The sequence below is a fragment of the Lissotriton helveticus genome, chromosome 4_1 (assembly GCF_964261635.1).
Source record: "Lissotriton helveticus chromosome 4_1, aLisHel1.1, whole genome shotgun sequence".
Lineage (NCBI taxonomy): Eukaryota > Metazoa > Chordata > Amphibia > Caudata > Salamandridae > Lissotriton > Lissotriton helveticus.
Window position 1 is genome coordinate 1208039939 of NC_136063.1, and position 16628 is coordinate 1208056566.

Here is a 16628-nt window from a genome sequence, read left to right on the forward strand (position 1 = left end):
TGACCGGTTGAGAGTCATCTGAAACATCCAATGTTTCTTCATTCTTTTGAGCACTGGATGTAGAACGAGAGGAGCACATGAAAAACGCTTTGTATTTAATCGATTATCCTTTGAGAATGTTCTTTTGACTTCACAGGCTTTCCCTTTCTAGAATCTAGGAAAGGAATCACACACCCCCACTGTGAGTACAAGGTTGGGTTTCACAGTAGCCAAGGTTAGGGTACAACTTAGCGTGTGTATACCGCCCTGGTTACCACCTTTGGGCCTGACAAAAACCTGGAAAGTTCTCCAAGAGGTTGAAACATATAGACCATTTTTACTCTTCACTTCACTTTTGATACCTCAGGCCAACCTAACCTGGTATGGTATCCCACGAGGTTTTAAAGTTGCCCAGTCATTTCAGAATAAAAAGTCTTTTCATAGAGAGTTATAAACTGGTCAATTTTTAACCACTGTTCTGTTCACTTGCACATAACAAAGAAAACAACCCGCTCCACTGTAATCAGGTGTCGCAGCACACCCGGATGGCATTCGGCTATCCGGGTGGTACCCCGATGATGAAGCATGTCACCAACTAGGTTGGTAAGTGAGGGGTCTTCTAACAAAGGACTCATTTGTCCTTTTTGTGCACCTCTATCTCTTCTACGGAGGCATTGAGGTGCCTCCAGGGTGTACTCCTCCTATTGTTTAGCGATAATGCATTAGTAATGCCAAAACATAGTTTAGGAAATTTGCAATAGAGCTTAGATTTAGGAAATTTAGGAATAGGTCAACTAGATACTAGTAATAGTATAGGTGATCTGATATAGAAATGTACAATGTCACTAGGTTTGCCTGTTAAAATATGTTTGGGGAAATTGTCAACTGTACCACTATTTTTTTTAATTTTATCTCCTTTATTTCATACATCAGCACCCAGGTGCAAGAAGAGGGCTAGCAGCATGAAGGATGGTCAGGGAGACAGGTGTGTCACCACAAGTGCCACGGCAGGTGAAAGTTCCACCTCCACCACTACCACCAGTCCCCGTGGCTGAAGGCCAACGAATTTGTAGGCCCCAGTAAGTCCTCCTCCTCCTATTAATATTTCCCTAACTTTACCACTTCACATATAGAATATTGTTTCCTTTTTATTTTTTTGTACTGTGCGTGTGTTGCAAAGTCATCCTGTGTCCTGGGCACCCCACAACCTTTTGCTGACTGATACTGTTGGTAGCTGACTCTGACTGACTGTGGGCTCTGCATATCCAGCCCCAGGGGCAGTGCTATGCTGAAAGAGACATATTAGAATACAGTTAAAACACCTACATACACTTGGGTACACAATGGTACGGGGTTTTACCCATGTGATTGGAATGACCTGCCCTATAGGCCCCTAGTATATAATAGGGCAGGGGGATTGAAACTACCTATAAGTCCCTAGTACCCTAGGGCATGGCGGTTCAGAGGCCAGCAGCTCTTTTTGCACTTGCATGTGTGCACTGCTGAAACCTGGGGTCAGTTTAAAAGCAGCACTGAGTGCCAGGACTGCTTTTAAAAAGTGAATGGTGCCCAAACTCAACGTTGGGGTTTTGGGCACTTACAAATGGCTAACCTACAATGTTTTGGCAAATTAGGGACCCCCAGGGTCTTCCCTAGATGTTCCAGGGGTGGGGGCAGGTATTTATAAGGTACACCCTTATAAAAATGAGTTTCTATATGCCTGGGTAAAGTAAAATTTCACATTTCACTCACTCCCCACATTGTGGTAAAGTGCATCTCAAATTCGACTTTGATTCTAGGAGCACTGTGGACGGAGGATCTGCAACATTTCTACAGATTCATCACCCCTAATGTCTCCCCTAGTTGGACCTGGGGTGGGGTTTCTGTAGATATAAGACAAGTACTTTTAAAATATGTTTTTGTAAGACCTGGTGCTGGAAAAATGACGCAAGTCGTTTTTCCCTTTGCAAATCCCCTGTTACATAGGCTAACTTGGTAGGAAGTTATTAATTAATAACTCTTGATAGGAGAGGGCTAGAAATGCCATTCAAAGAATTCCCAGAATGATATTAATACATCCAACAATGTCATGTTGATGAATTTGTCCTAAAGTGTACATACAAGAAGTTATAAGACTTTCTTGCTTGTAAGTCCGTAAACTATGTTCTTCAAAGAGGAGAGCAGCGAACAGTGTCATTTACAACTCTGAACTTCCCACCTTAGGCAAATGGTAAGATTAAGGAAGGTATGAGCAGATGCAGGGGGGAGAGTCTGAGTAAATTAGCCATCCTAGGGGTGTATTTAGCCAGCTCTTATCTCTTTGCTGGAAAATCATCCATTATGGATTTGAAAGATTTGATGCACTCTGGGACAAAATAATGCCACACACTACAGGATGTGGTCATATTTTGGAGGAGTTACCCTGCTCCCATTGGTCAGAAGTGACCTCCTGCTTGACCCAGAGAACTTAGAATAAGTGCCTGAGAGAGGCAGAGTCCTCCAGATCTCCTGCTGGAAACTTACTGAAGCAAGACATTGCCAAGCTGAGAAGATTGCTGTGCAAAGGTTTCAAAGGCCTGACCACTGAAAACTGCACGAACTGAAACTACAGCCCTGTGGATTATTTTGCTGAAAAAGAACTAAAGAGGGGACTCCCTGAAAGCTACAGATTAAAAGAGCTCAAATGGAACACCACCACCTAAATCCACAACTTAAAGAACCACCAGTGGATTCGTAAGGGCTATGTACCAGTGGATTGTGGGAACAAAAGTCCTCAACCATCTTGGAGCTTTCAGACCCTTGGAGTGAGTTTGAGATACTTTGGGACCCCTTGAGGAAAGTCAGGAAGAAGTTCAAGAAGTTTGGAGAATTTTGAAGCAACTTTGAATAAAAGCTCCATAGAGGGACCGACTCAACCTGGCCAGCCTTGCCGCCTGCCTTCAACCGCGAGCCGGCCAAGCCAACCAGGTTCTTCCCACTAAAAGCTCCCTCGCTCCAACTTCCAGAGATTGACTAAGTCTAGAAGAATCTGAAGTTGGCGAACCCTCACCGGATCTGGCTACATGAAGAGCATCGAGAGACCTAGCGAGAAAAAGCTCCAGAAAAGTTTGTAAGTCTGCTCGTTGAAAAGGTGACTGGGAGCAACCGTGAACGCCAAGGCACCTGCCTTCCATCGCGTGCCGGTTTTGAATTCAGGGTTGCCTCGCTGAACCGATCTTGAAAAATGTTATACGTCCGCTCCTGGGAAGTTTACAGGGACCTCGTCAGAAGTCAATCCAGCGAACCCTCACGAAATCCGGACTGGCTGGGAGCTTTGTGCGGCCTCAAGGAGAAACGTTCCAGAAAAGTTTCTATGTGTGAAGGTAGAAACTGAGACAGGGACCTGCCGCGAGCTGTAGACGCTCAGGGCTCCATTGTGACCGGCCTGAAACGTTGACTTTGGCCCGGTCTATCGCGAGCAGGTATCACAATATGGTGCTAAAATCTTCTAAGTACTATATTTAATTAAATCTTTGAAAATTCATATCTCTGGTTCCCTACATTGGATTTTTGTCATTTTGGTGTCATTTCAAAGATACACATATTTCCTATTTTTATAAATTGGTGTTGGATTTTTATTATGTGTTGTGTCTTAAATATGTACCGAATTGGTGTTTTTAAATGCTCCACATACCTGTCTTTGATATTAAGTTACCAAGGGTTGAGCATAGGAATAATTTATTTTCTAAGACCTATGCTGAGTCCTATCATTTGTTAGTGACCTTATTACCAGTGGCAGGCCTACATTTGCCCCTACCTATAACCCACTTTCCAACAGCCTGTGTCCTAACTCTTTTTTTCCAACTCCTGTTCGTTCTACTTCTAGCTGTTTGTTAAATTCTTGTTATCCTTGCATTATCCTAGTTATTTTCTATATTTCATGTTTATGTAGTTGACTTACTCAAGTCCATACCAGTCTGCCTGTAGTTTCCGATCTTCTACTTTGTCAGTAAGATTTCCCTCTCCCCTTACATATCTTGTGGACTGGTACTGTGAGACTAAGAGAATCGCTTTTAGAACACATGCTCTACTGTAAAAATTGCATGCCCAAGTACGTTATTCTTAATCTATGCATGTTCATTGAGAAGGCTTTCTTTTCTTGCTCATGCTCAAGCATTAAAACTAGAGAGTGTCCATGGACATGGGAAGACCCCCTCCCAGTGTTGTGTATATATTCATGTATACAGTAGTATATAAGCAGTTTCAATGTCAGTACAGCATGGCTGGAAGCTAGTATGAGGATAATCCCATTGCATTTGCCAACCAAGACCGTATGTCCTTAATTGACCAATTATTCCACCCCGTCATTGCGCGCCAATGACTTAAGAGTCATCATGGCTCTACCCCTCCCTTACAAAAAGTTTTGGTTGGCTTGACTACCTGGCTTTTCAAACATTGCCAACAAACTAAATGCTAACTTGATATTTTTGATAGAAGATACTGCAACCAAACTGTACTAATGTATTGTGGCAGAATTTTGTTAAAAACATATTAAGGGGAGGCGTTTCTGGCATCTAAAATGTGTAATTTTTTTTTAGCCGCACAGGTCGCCAGGGCCAGTCCCCATGGAGCAGACGTGGGGGCAGTCAAAGTGGGACTCCCAGAAGTGGCAGGGACGGGCGGTGGTGTGTCACATTGCTTGCTTATTGACAATTACAAGTATACACACTTCAAGGGCACCGTGAACTTCCACTTTAGCCAGCTGCAGTGGGTTTGAGTTATTGGGCTCTTCTGTCTGCAACTCAGCAGACAAAAGCTCATAATGAACGCTAAAAATGATGGGTTGGTGGAAAATGGAAAAAAGGATGGAAGGCGAGAGGATGGGTGAAATGTTACATTAGAGAAAGGATGCGTCGGTGAGAGAAAGTAAAAGGATGCATACGTAGGCGATAGGACACATGGTTGGGTGAAGGATGGGTGAAAGGATGCCTGCTCGGGTGGGTGAAATGGTTGATGGGTGAAAGGAATTCTCGGATAGGCAGGATGGGTGAAAGAGTGAATGGGTAAAAGAAGACGTGGGTGGTATATGGATGTATTTATCAAAGGATGGTTGAGAGCCGTGGATAGGTGAATGAAGGGATGGATGGATATATATGGATGATGAAATGATGAATGGATAATTGCTTGGATGAAGGAGTTCTTCTGGAGAGAGGACCGCACACCTACTTCACTTGTTTGGAATGGTTTTATCAAAGCTTTGGTTTAAAGTGGGGGTATTTCTGTCTACTTCCTTGAATCACTGTATTTGTTAAGCAAGGCAGTTTTATATCCCACCCATCACATCCCTTTCCATGGCATTTCGCCAGTGCCACCTACGACCTAAATATTGCATGGTTCAAATGATACAAGAACAGAAGGACAGACGAGAGGAAATAAATGGTAGGAATGAGTGAAGTCAGGAAGAAATGAAGGATGGAAGGAAGGAAGAGAGAAATGGAGGGAGGAATTGAAAGACTGGGAAGGGAGAGGAAAAGAAATGGAGTGAGGAAATTGCTTTAGTGGAAGCAAGAAAGAGAATAGAGAAGGACAGAAGATACTATACCTTGGGGTCAGGTAAGTGAGCAGATTGCGAGGAAGACGGCCGTAAAACAGAAGGTTCAAAGATGGGTACACTGGTCCAAGGGACTGTACACTTGAAACCCTTAAATGAGAACCTAAGTATAATTTTTGATATCTGTTGTTTATACCAAAGCAACTGTGGCTGATTCTGCGATTAACCAAAATGTGTCCATGAACATGTTTCATTCAGGTGCAGGCTACCACTGTGGCAATAGCCTGGAGCTGTGCACTTGATTTACAAAAAAGAACTGTTTGAGTTATTGTATACATTAGAAAGACAGTGGAAGAGAAATATAAACAAACAAGGGATTCATAGACAAGCTCCATGTTTCTCTGTCAAAACCTCTTTACTCTAGAGAATAGACCTAAATGCCCAGCAGGGCCAGCTGGAGACCCAGAGCAGCCCTGGCAAAGTGTGTCAAACCAGCCGCTGTACATTGCATAGCGAGAGAGATGGACTATTAAAATGGGGAGCTTGAAGGGGTTTCTCCCCACAAAAACATTTGAGAAAAATTGTAAAAAAAGGTGCATTCTACAACACATTTTTATTGATATAGTCAACTGTATTAGGTTTTAAAGTACAGTAAATGATGACCTTACTTTGTACCGGGATACACAATCTTTGTTGGGGCCCTTCAATGTTTCCCCCACTGTCACCCTTCAATAGTGCCCCCTCAGATCTCCATAGCCCCTCTCTTTATGTTGTATTTTATTTGTTAGAGTGCCTCTCATGCCAGTGTTGGCCTTCAGAGAACTTTACATCACATGCATGCATAAAGACAATAAATAATATGTGTGTAAATCAGTGTGTACAAATCTATATATATAAATACGAATGTATGTCTGTCTGTCTGTCTGTCTGTATGTCCTTTAGGCATTACTACACCATTCATCCGATCGCCATGAAACTTTGGGAAGTTGTTGAGTACACTCCAGCAAAGGGTTCTGGTATATATTTTTTTAAATATCGGCCCCCCAGGGCCCTCATAATCTTTTGAATACTGATGTACACACCAGACGGAAAAACAACAAATCGTGTATCCACAAGCACTCAAATAAATAAATAGAATTAAAATACCATTCATCCGATCGCCATGAAACTTTGGGAAGTTGTTGAGTACACTCCCGCAAAGGTTTCTGGCATAACATTTTTTTAAATATCGACCCCCCAGGGCCCTCATAATCTTTCGAATACTGATGTACGCACAAGACGGAAAAACAAAAAAATCGTGTATCCACAAGCACTCGAATAAATAAATAGAATTAAAACACCATTCATCTGATCACCATAAAACTTTGGGAAGTTGTTGAGTACACTCCCGTGAAGGTTTCTGGCATAACATTTTCTTTAAATATCGTCCCCCCAGGGCCCTCATAATCTTTCGAATACTGATGTACGCACAAGACGGAAAAACAAAAAATCGTGTATCCACAAGCACTCAAATAAATAAATAGAATTAAAACAGCATTCAACCGATCACCAGGAAACTTTGGGAAGTTGTTGAGTACACTCCCGCAAAGGTTTCTGGCATAATTATTTTTAAATATCGGCCCCCCAGGGCCCTCATAATCTTTCGAATACTGATGTACGCACCAGATGGAAAAACAAAAAATCGTATATCCACAAGCACTCGAATAAATAAATAGAATTGAAACGACACTTTGAAAGGTTTTACATATCAAAATGAATAGGTTTCAATAAAAATGACAAAATGTAAATTGAATTTTATCATAATGAGTTTCCATGAGTGGCATCCTAACAATCACCCTAAAAAATGTAGTATGAATTTCATCACCCCCGACTGGCTAGCACACTAAGGATGAATGTATGACGTTACTATGCATACATTCACAATGCGGTATTTTTCATTGTGTTCGTTACAACGCAAGTCGTTACAACGACTTGCGCTGGAGGGCGCCGTAATAAGGAATAGTATGATTTACTATTCCAACTCCAGTCTACGTACATTAGGGAAGGTGCTGGAATAGTAAATCATACTATTCCTTAGGTTAAAGCGCCATCCAGCACAAGTCGTTGTAACGACTTGTGTTGTAATGACTGCGATGTAAAGGCATTGCGATCCAATGCCTGCGTTGTAATAGATGTTTCCCACTAAGGATACCTCCAGGATATATTAGAAGCATGAAATACTGCTGTAGGAAAATATTGCCCCCAGCTACTTTACCAGACACTGGCACATTGGAATATTTCATTAGTTCCCCTTCAGAGCTGGGTATCTACCTTCTAGCTTTTTACTAAATTCATTTTGTAAATGTTACTGCAAAATGCAATATGTGGCTTTATGTTAGCTAAAATCTTCTTGCGGAGCTATCTACTCCTTAAAATATTCATGTATATTGTTGTCTCACTCCCTCTGCTTGCTAGCGTATTGCAGTTGGGCAGCTGATAGATTAAGTTCTCTGGTAGACCCTCCTGACGTTAAGCCTTGAAATAAATTCAGCCCTCGTTTGCTTAGCGTTTGTTAGGAACATGGAGCAACTGGTTCCTCACATGAATTTAACATGCAATTCGAAGATGGTTCTTTCCTTCCTTCACTTTACCATTGTAACCATGAAGATCACCTCAAAAACTGATTTACAGACTACATTAGGAGACCGCTTGTCACCTTTCTAGTCTGTGACCAAACAACCCTGGCTGTATAAATTCTTGTTCAAGGTGCGACTATCCTGGGCCACTGAAGTACTTCGAGTGTCAATTGCGGCACGTGAGATCTTATAAAAACTTTAAATAAAATAATAAATGCAAATATGAAGAAAATCCAGGAATGCTTTCCATCCCGACTCTGATTTGATAAAAACAATTCACCTATTAAGTCCACGTGTGTCAAGAAGCAAGTCTCAGCTTTATACTCTATGCAAAAATCACAAACACTTAAAATGTAATGATGTGTAATATGATGTATGCTCACCATCTAGGACCATTATAGAGTGTATATTCCAACAAGCCGGATTCTCATATTGACCTCCATTCACGGAACTCAATATTCCTGCACATGTGCACATTATGCTTTGGCTGCATACTAAGAGGAGAGGTGGTGCTATCAAAGACCCACCTTAGCACCACTGCCAGCTTTACTGTGTCTTCTAGTTGGGACAGAGAAGAAGGGTATAAGACACAGCTGAAAGGTCTCACTTATAGAGCTGCTGGGCTTTTCAATGATTTTAGTCAGGATCCTGTGCAGTGTGGCCAAAAATGATTTTTAAAATTTGCCATTTCTTCTGACAGCACTAATGCATGTTATTTTTATTTTTTAAACCAGAGGAGTGAGGTGGGGGACGAGGCAACATGGTGGGAGGGTGGGAGAGCGGGCGTGGGAGCAGACGTGTAAGACAATGGGGAAGCATACTGACAACGGAGGGTGAGATTGAGATGCTGCAGAAGCAAGCTGACAATGGAGAGTAGGTGGGAGTAGATGGGGCAGCAAGCTAACAACAGATGGTGGGCAGGATGAAATGCGGAAGCAAGATGACAATGAAGGGTGGGCGGCAGGGGCTGGGGAAGCAAACTGGCAATGAGCAGCAGGCAGGAGGTGCTGGGGGGTCAAGCTGAGGTCAGAGGGCGCTTGGAAGCAGTTGGGGCAGCAAGCTAACAACAGAGTGGGGCAGAATTTGAATGAGTAGCAAGCTGGCATTGGGGTGGGTTGTAGGGGCTGGTAAGGTAAGGGCAAGGAGGGTGAACGGGAAAGGCTCGGGTAGTACGCAGGGGCATAACACAGGCCCCCGCAGCCCCCGCGGTGTGGGGAGCCCCAAGCTCCAGGGGGCCCCCTCAGCACTGCACTCTGGCCGGAGAGCTCCTAATGGAGCCCGGAGGGGGTCCCTCTGCATACCATGCAGGGAGGCCCCCTCAATTTTCGTTACGCCAGTGGTAGTACTTTGACAACGAAAGACAGACAGGAGGAGCTGGGGAGGCAAGATGGCAATGGAGGGTGAGCGGTGGCTGGGCCAGCAAGCTGACAATGGAAGGTGGGAGGGGGTTGGCAAGCAAACGGGAAATGGTGGGTGGGTGTCTAGTTTTGGGAGAGCCCACATATGAGGTATGGTGGTGGGAAGCAAGAACAGTAACTGAGGGATGGTGAGAAAGTGGAACACGTAGGGGGGGAGAAGGATAGGAGGGAGACATCTCGAAAACATTCACAAACAAAAAGAAGTAGCACCTGAAAAATGAGCAGTGGAAGGAAATGAAAAGGGGGGGCTCTTGGCACCCCCGCCCGCATGGCGGTGCGGCGACCGCCCCCTCCTCTGCACCTCTCGGTGGTGGGGCGTGTCCTCTGGGGCGCGCCCTACCACCGATTGGTTGGCGCCCTCCCTGACTCAGATGGCGTTAAATGACATTCGGGTCAGGGGGGGCGGGCTACAGGAGGGGCTGGGTGGGGGGGCGTAGCCACCCCCCCTCAAGCCCCTCTTGGATAAAGAAGCGGGGAGAGCCCAGGTGACCCCCTTGTTGCCTGGACGCTCCCCCACACTGGTCGTGCCCCGCGGGCGGGGCTTCTTGTTTTTGAACGTTTTAATGTTTCTTAATCTTTGGCTGCAGGTTGGCGCCGAAGTTGGCGCCGAAGTGAAGAATGCGGTGGGAGCCGATTCGTTTTTCAGGCGGGCACGGAGGAACAGGCATTCTCACCACCGTCGCGGGAAAAGAGTGTTTTTGCAGTGGCCTGGCTGTGGCGGCGATGAATAAGTGTCCTGGCAGTGGTGACGACGAATAAGTTAAGTTTCTGTGGGGCTTGTGGTGGGCCTTAACATGGGTGCGCTAATGTTTTACCGGGACTGACGGTGCCGGTGAACAGCCAGTAATAGACACAGGTCTGCATGGAAAATGTGTAGTGTGGGACGGCACAGTTTTCCTAGGCCATGTATAGGATCTCGAATAGCCAGTGTCTGCTCCAATGGATATTCGGTCTTCTTGCTAGTATCAGGTCATGTGCTGATAAAAGGAACGATTCTAAGGGAGAATGCCACACTCTCCGCAATTTATAAGTGTAGACTGTGAAAGCAGGTCGATAGAGGGGTCTATTGTCGTATCACCAACTGCTAAGGGTAAACTTTGAACAGTTAGTCATTCGGTAAAGGCAAACACTCACCAATGACTCATAGGACTAGACTAGGCATTTCGTTAACACCATCAGTGCAGATTCCACAGTGGCTTCAATGGTATCGCTGTGGTTTTATGTTGAACTTTATCAAGGCATCTTTGTTTTGGTCAAGAAGGACTCTTTCCTTTGTGTCTATTTTCGCTGCTCGTTGCTTAGGCGTCAGCTGAAATGCACTCCTCTTCCTGGAATCCTGCCCATAAAGCCTGTCCAGATCCTTCCTCTGTTCTTTTCTTTCTTTTAAATAGACGTAGAACTTACGCCTGAATGTAACCATTTTGCAGAGACATTGAATCAAAACATTGTGTTATCAACGAACTGTGTGGCAGGGTCTGGAGCGCTTACCAGGAAAAACATCCAGAGAAATGTGCTGGGAACCGTGACAGAACGAAAAGTTTAAAAATATAAATGGAATTCTAAAGCACAGACATATTTATCAATTATAAAAAGCATACAGATGGAAGAGAGCCTTCAGAGGGTATACAACCTTTACCACGCAACTTTTACCACGACCTAACATTACCACGCAACTTTTACAACGCAGGACCCTTTACCACGCATACCATTACAACGCTGGTATTTACAACGCAGGTACTTTTACAACGCATACCATTACAACGTAAGTATTGGTAAGTATATAATTTTATTTAAAATATTTTAGGTTTGGGTTTTGGGTAAATGGGTATTTTTAGGGTTCAGGGTCAGTTTTCAGTTTTTGGGTAAAGGGGTATTTTTAGGGTTCAGGGTCAGTTTTCAGTTTTTGGGTAAAGGGGTATTTTTAGGGTTCAGGGTCAGTTTTCAGTTTTTGGGTACAGGGGTATTTTTAGGGTTCAGGGTCAGTTTTCAGTTTTTGGGGTACAGGGGTATTTTTAGGGTTCAGGGTCAGTTTTCAGTTTTTGGGGTACAGGGGTATTTTTAGGGTTCAGGGTCAGTTTTCAGTTTTTGGGTACAGGGGTATTTTTAGGGTTCAGGGTCAGTTTTCAGTTTTTGGGGTACAGGGGTATTTTTAGGGTTCAGGGTCAGTTTTCAGTTTTTGGGGTGCAGGGGTATTTTTAGGGTTCAGGGTCAGTTTTCAGTTTTTGGGGTACAGGGGTATTTTTAGGGTTCAGGGCTGGGTTTGGGTTTTGGGGTTCAGGGGTATTTTTAGGTTTTAGGGCTGGGTTTGGGTTTTGGGGTACAGGGGTATTTTTAACATATATATTTAAAAATTAATAATTAAATATTAACACAAATAATTAAAATATTAAATATTAAAATAATAATTTATTAATTTAAAAAAATATTATTAATAATTATTTTACCATATTATTTACTTACCTATACTTACGTTGTAATGGTATGCGTTGTAATAGTACCTGCGTTGTAAATACCAGCGTTGTAATGGTATGCGTGGTAAAGGGTCCTGCGTTGTAAAAAATGCGTGGTAATGGTCTGCGTGGTAAAAGTCCGCGTTGTAACGTCATATATCCCTTCAGAGGCCCCGGAGGTTAATTGGCATACTCCATTTCCTTTGAGGCTTTCGTTAAGAATAACTTTAAATACAACGGGGCTTCTGGCGGCACTGAAAGACGTGCAAATGCTGGGAGTCTGGGGAAGACGACTTGCCGAGTAGTGCATCTCCCGCCAAACTACGGAGTGGCCTAGCACCCAAATGCCTGAAGTGCTCGACCCCCTGGTGCCATGGGCCACCTCGCGTCTTCAGGTGCAGCCCTTGGCTCCTGGGGGTGGGGGGAGTGCGCACCCGCCCGATGCCTGCCTAATGATTCCCAGGCTCAGATAGGATTTGCTACCTTCGGCCTGAAATAGCGTATTTACGAAGCGGATCACATATGTACAGATTAAAGTGTTTTCATCGCATCCGTTAAGCCTCCTAGGCCGTCACGAACTCACAGGAACATACAAGAATCCATTCTGCTTCGGGGGCCAAAAGGTCGCGGACGCTCGAGTGAAAGCAAACGGAAAGAGAGCAAAGGGGCGGGACTAGAGTGCAGCGCTGTCCTCGTGCAGCACTAGAAGGCGACTAGCGCATTCCTTTTCTATGGACAACTCTGGTGCTCTAATGCACCTCACTGTCACTTCTGTCGCCCCGTTTTGTAATGCACCCGGCACTGTGCCCCGGCCCCTTTAAAGCTAAAATAAAAGCAAGATAGCGGAAACAATGAACGCCATGCCCAGCGAGAAGGTCAGTTGTTTACAGAAATTAGCTAGCTCAATGTGTAGCTAATTCCCAGCTAGCCCTGGCATATTTCTTTACTTCATAGGACACAAGTCCTTGCGTTCTCATAGGTAAAGTCTGAACGGATGGCTGGAGCCGGGGCTAAGACGCATTTTTGACTAAGCTGCCATTATGGTACAAGACATATGAGATTTCCCATAATTTGGTAAACTCCTGCAAGCTCTAAGAAATACCTTTGGGAGGTCACAACTTGGAAGATTTAATGCTTTGAACAGAGTTCTGACCTTATTCCGAGTTTGGTGTAGTGAGAGCTCAAACTCACTCTACTTGCGCCTCATTTAGAAGCCGAGGAAACAAAGGGTTTCTGACAGTAGAGCTTCAGTTATCAGAAACCGTGGACCTGATTGTCTGCCTGCTATAGAGCTGCCATGTCACAGTAGCGGTGATCCCTCTCTTTGTAGGACGAGGTTACTGACATTAATCGTCCCTGACTGGGTCTGTCATGCAAGGTATTTGCAGGCCCTGACAAGAAAAACAGGCAGTGGCCTTAACTGCCATTTCAGCTTTGGGAGTTTGAGTAGAACAAAAAAGTATGCAGAGCAGGCTGAAAAATACATGGTATGCACTAGCCATTCAATTTTGCAAAAAGTGCATCGGTCACACCAGTAGGTTCACCTAAGGCAAGGACATTTCCCGCAAGGCAGGTAGGGATCTCACATGTGAGTTACAGACAACTTCTGGGGGCCATAGAAAGAGCCTGACTGCTCATCAGAATCTCAATGACCCTTAACCTCTTCTGATATAGGTTCGTGGGGTAAAAAAGAAAAATAAATGTACTTTGGAAGCAACATGCTAATTTCATACTAGATGGCTAGACTGAAAAGTCTTCTAGCTAGGCTGGTATTAACTATTTGTCCTACACTAGTGGACACTTTCTTTCTGAAATGATTTGCTGTCAGAGCCCTTGCTGTTTCCTGGAAGCCTCCAGGGTCCTTTCTTGCATATGTTTGATTGTGGGCATGAACCACAAGCATGAGCGCATGCTAGCAGAATGATCTGCTTTGTAGGTAATATTAGCCTATGTTTTTTCTCATTGCATTTAAAGAACAGTATAACATTTCCTTTGATTGCTGGGGTCGTTTGTCTGAGCAATTTTATTGGATATTGCATTTGCTTTAGGAAAATGTCCGTTTGAGCACATTCGCATTTTGCTATAAATGTTGCAGATCGTGGTGGGTGAAAGTTTAAAATGATAGTAGGTGTTAATATTGACAAACATGCTGGTCTTAAATTGTTGATACTGATAGTATTACTCCGACATTGTTTTCCCCTGTCTGTGCAAAGGTTCCATCTCATTAGTACGGGCTGTAACACTTAAATATAGCAATAAGCAACAGCTAGGTCCTTTGACGGCAAGGCAACATCTATTGCTGCATTGTTGTAACTTTTGAACGGTTTGAGCTAGACACAGTTTGTTTTGAAAAATTCTGCAGCTACAAGCAGAGGCCGGATTATGTGTCAATTGCAGCAAATCTATAAATATCCGGCGGCCCTAATAAGAATATGCTTTATAGAAAACATTGTGGCATCAGGGCAGGAGGACCTACAGTGCTTGACGATATGAAGGTTACTATAAAGCCTAGGCGATGCGGTCGCAATATGTATACACTGCCCTGGCTACTGTAGTAGGGCTTTATTACGTGAGGGGTGTCTATGGGGAATGAAAGACAGGAAGAGGTTGCCATTATCTCAAGGTCCTTGTCGGGCCTTGTTAACGAAAGCCTTTCCTCATAAGACCCAATCCTTAAGGCTACCTGTTACTTCCCCGAGAATATCCTATGGCCCCGATGCCATCCTGGTAAGAGCATCTGCAGTTAAAGGTGACTTTCTGAAGTCACCCTCGATATACAGTCTAGAATACTGGACTGCCAACCGACATTTGGCATTTATCCAGACTTCCTATAAGTGAACTGCACTTCCAATCTTTGACAGTGAAGGGGTAATTGTCTTTACAAGTTAATTTACAAGCTGAGCATGCGGGTACAGGTTGAACTGCTCTTTGCTCAAGAGAGAAGCAGAGGACTGATTGCGTCACTACCTTGGGAGATGATTTAACCTAGCAGAAATAGCTGGGAGAGCCTCTGACAATGTCCTTTCGAACTCCATGGGGGATTATAAAGCTCTGGTCAGGGCAGCTGTGGTCAGTGACTGCTCTTTGTACTCCCAGCAGCAGAGTTTGGAGCCAGCAGTGGGTACCACCTGCTTGTGAGGGGGCTCCTCAGCACTTGAGTCCAGACGGAAATTATTCCTGGTCTATTCACTGCCTCCTCTGTCAAGTAGGATTCAATATATTGTATGGCAATGCCTCCAGTCACACAGTTTCATAGACTTTGTATGAGGGTCTGAGTAACAGGATCCAAGATCACAGTGCAGGCAGGTGAGGAGAGAAGGCGGCCTACCAGCAAGGGTGGTCGATCTTCAAATCCAGGGAACCGGGTTCGAGTTTTAGCAAAAAGGCACACCATCCTGTGATTCTGGGCAAATCACTTTATCCCCTCGCACCTAACGGAAAATGAATGTGTCCTCAGGTAACGCAACTGGTATTCATGTAAAGCTCTCTGATGCCATCATGGGCCTGTCCCTGGGTCAATAAACGATATGTGCGGATTGACGTGTTGTAACGTGCAAGGTAACTTATGCCTGGTGTTTTTTCTGGTTTTGCAGTTTCTCAAACCTGTCACGCAGGGGAGGAATTCGCCGCGGGGCATCAGCAGGCTTCAACAGCTCAATGAAAGCAGCAAGACGTGCAACAGACACTGGTGACTTGGTTGTGGGCCACTCATGTGTGAGGCGAGCCAAACATGTTTTTTCTTGCAAGTGAATGTAGGAGGAGGGCGGAACAGAAGGGGTTTCCGTCCACTTAGGGGGAGAGGGGGCCTACGCCCCAGGCAGTTTAGTAATTATTTTGTCAGAGCTACTCTCCTAGCAACCCGCTCCCCGTCAGTGGTGATACTTCACCTGGGGGAGAACGATTTGGCCAAGCTAGGTAGGCGCATCCTTATTGAGGAAATCATCTCCGCTGCGGGGTGGGTGGCCAAGACATGTCCGGGTCAATGGTTTTTCTTTCAGGAGGCCGTAAGAAAAGGGCGGCACAAAAGGGGTTTGATATCTCATTCTTTGGGAGAGGGGGTCTATGCCTCAGCCAGTTTAGGAACTCCTTCCAGGGACTCTTAGCTCAGCAGCCTGCCCCCCCCGTCAGTGGTGATACTTCACCTGGGGGAGAATGATTTGGCCAAACTGGGGAGGCGCACCCTTATTGAGGAGATCATCTCTACTGCGGGGTGGGTGGCCAGGACTTGCCCGGGTTGCACAGTAGTATGGTCGCAACTTATCCCTCGGTGGCAGTGGCGAGGGGGGGAATCGGTCAGGGCGTTGAATCACTCGGTAAAGAGGATCAACACACAGTTGGACAAACTATTTCGAGCCCCCCCGTTTGCAGACGATTCCTACCTGGGGGACAGGGTACACTTGACTGAGGCAGGGAACGTACTGTGGGCTAATAATCTATGGGCCTGGTTTGAGGGATTTGCAAAGTAAGTATGCTCCTGGTTTAGGTCAAGGAAGGGGGAGGCCAGATCGTCGGTTAACAATGCTGGCCTGTGGCGGTAAGGTCATGACCGGTGAGCAGCTATTTTAAGGTCTGAGGGGGCGGGCATCATCCATTGGAGGTTCCCGCCCAGGGGGAGGGGCCATTGGCCCCTCCTAGA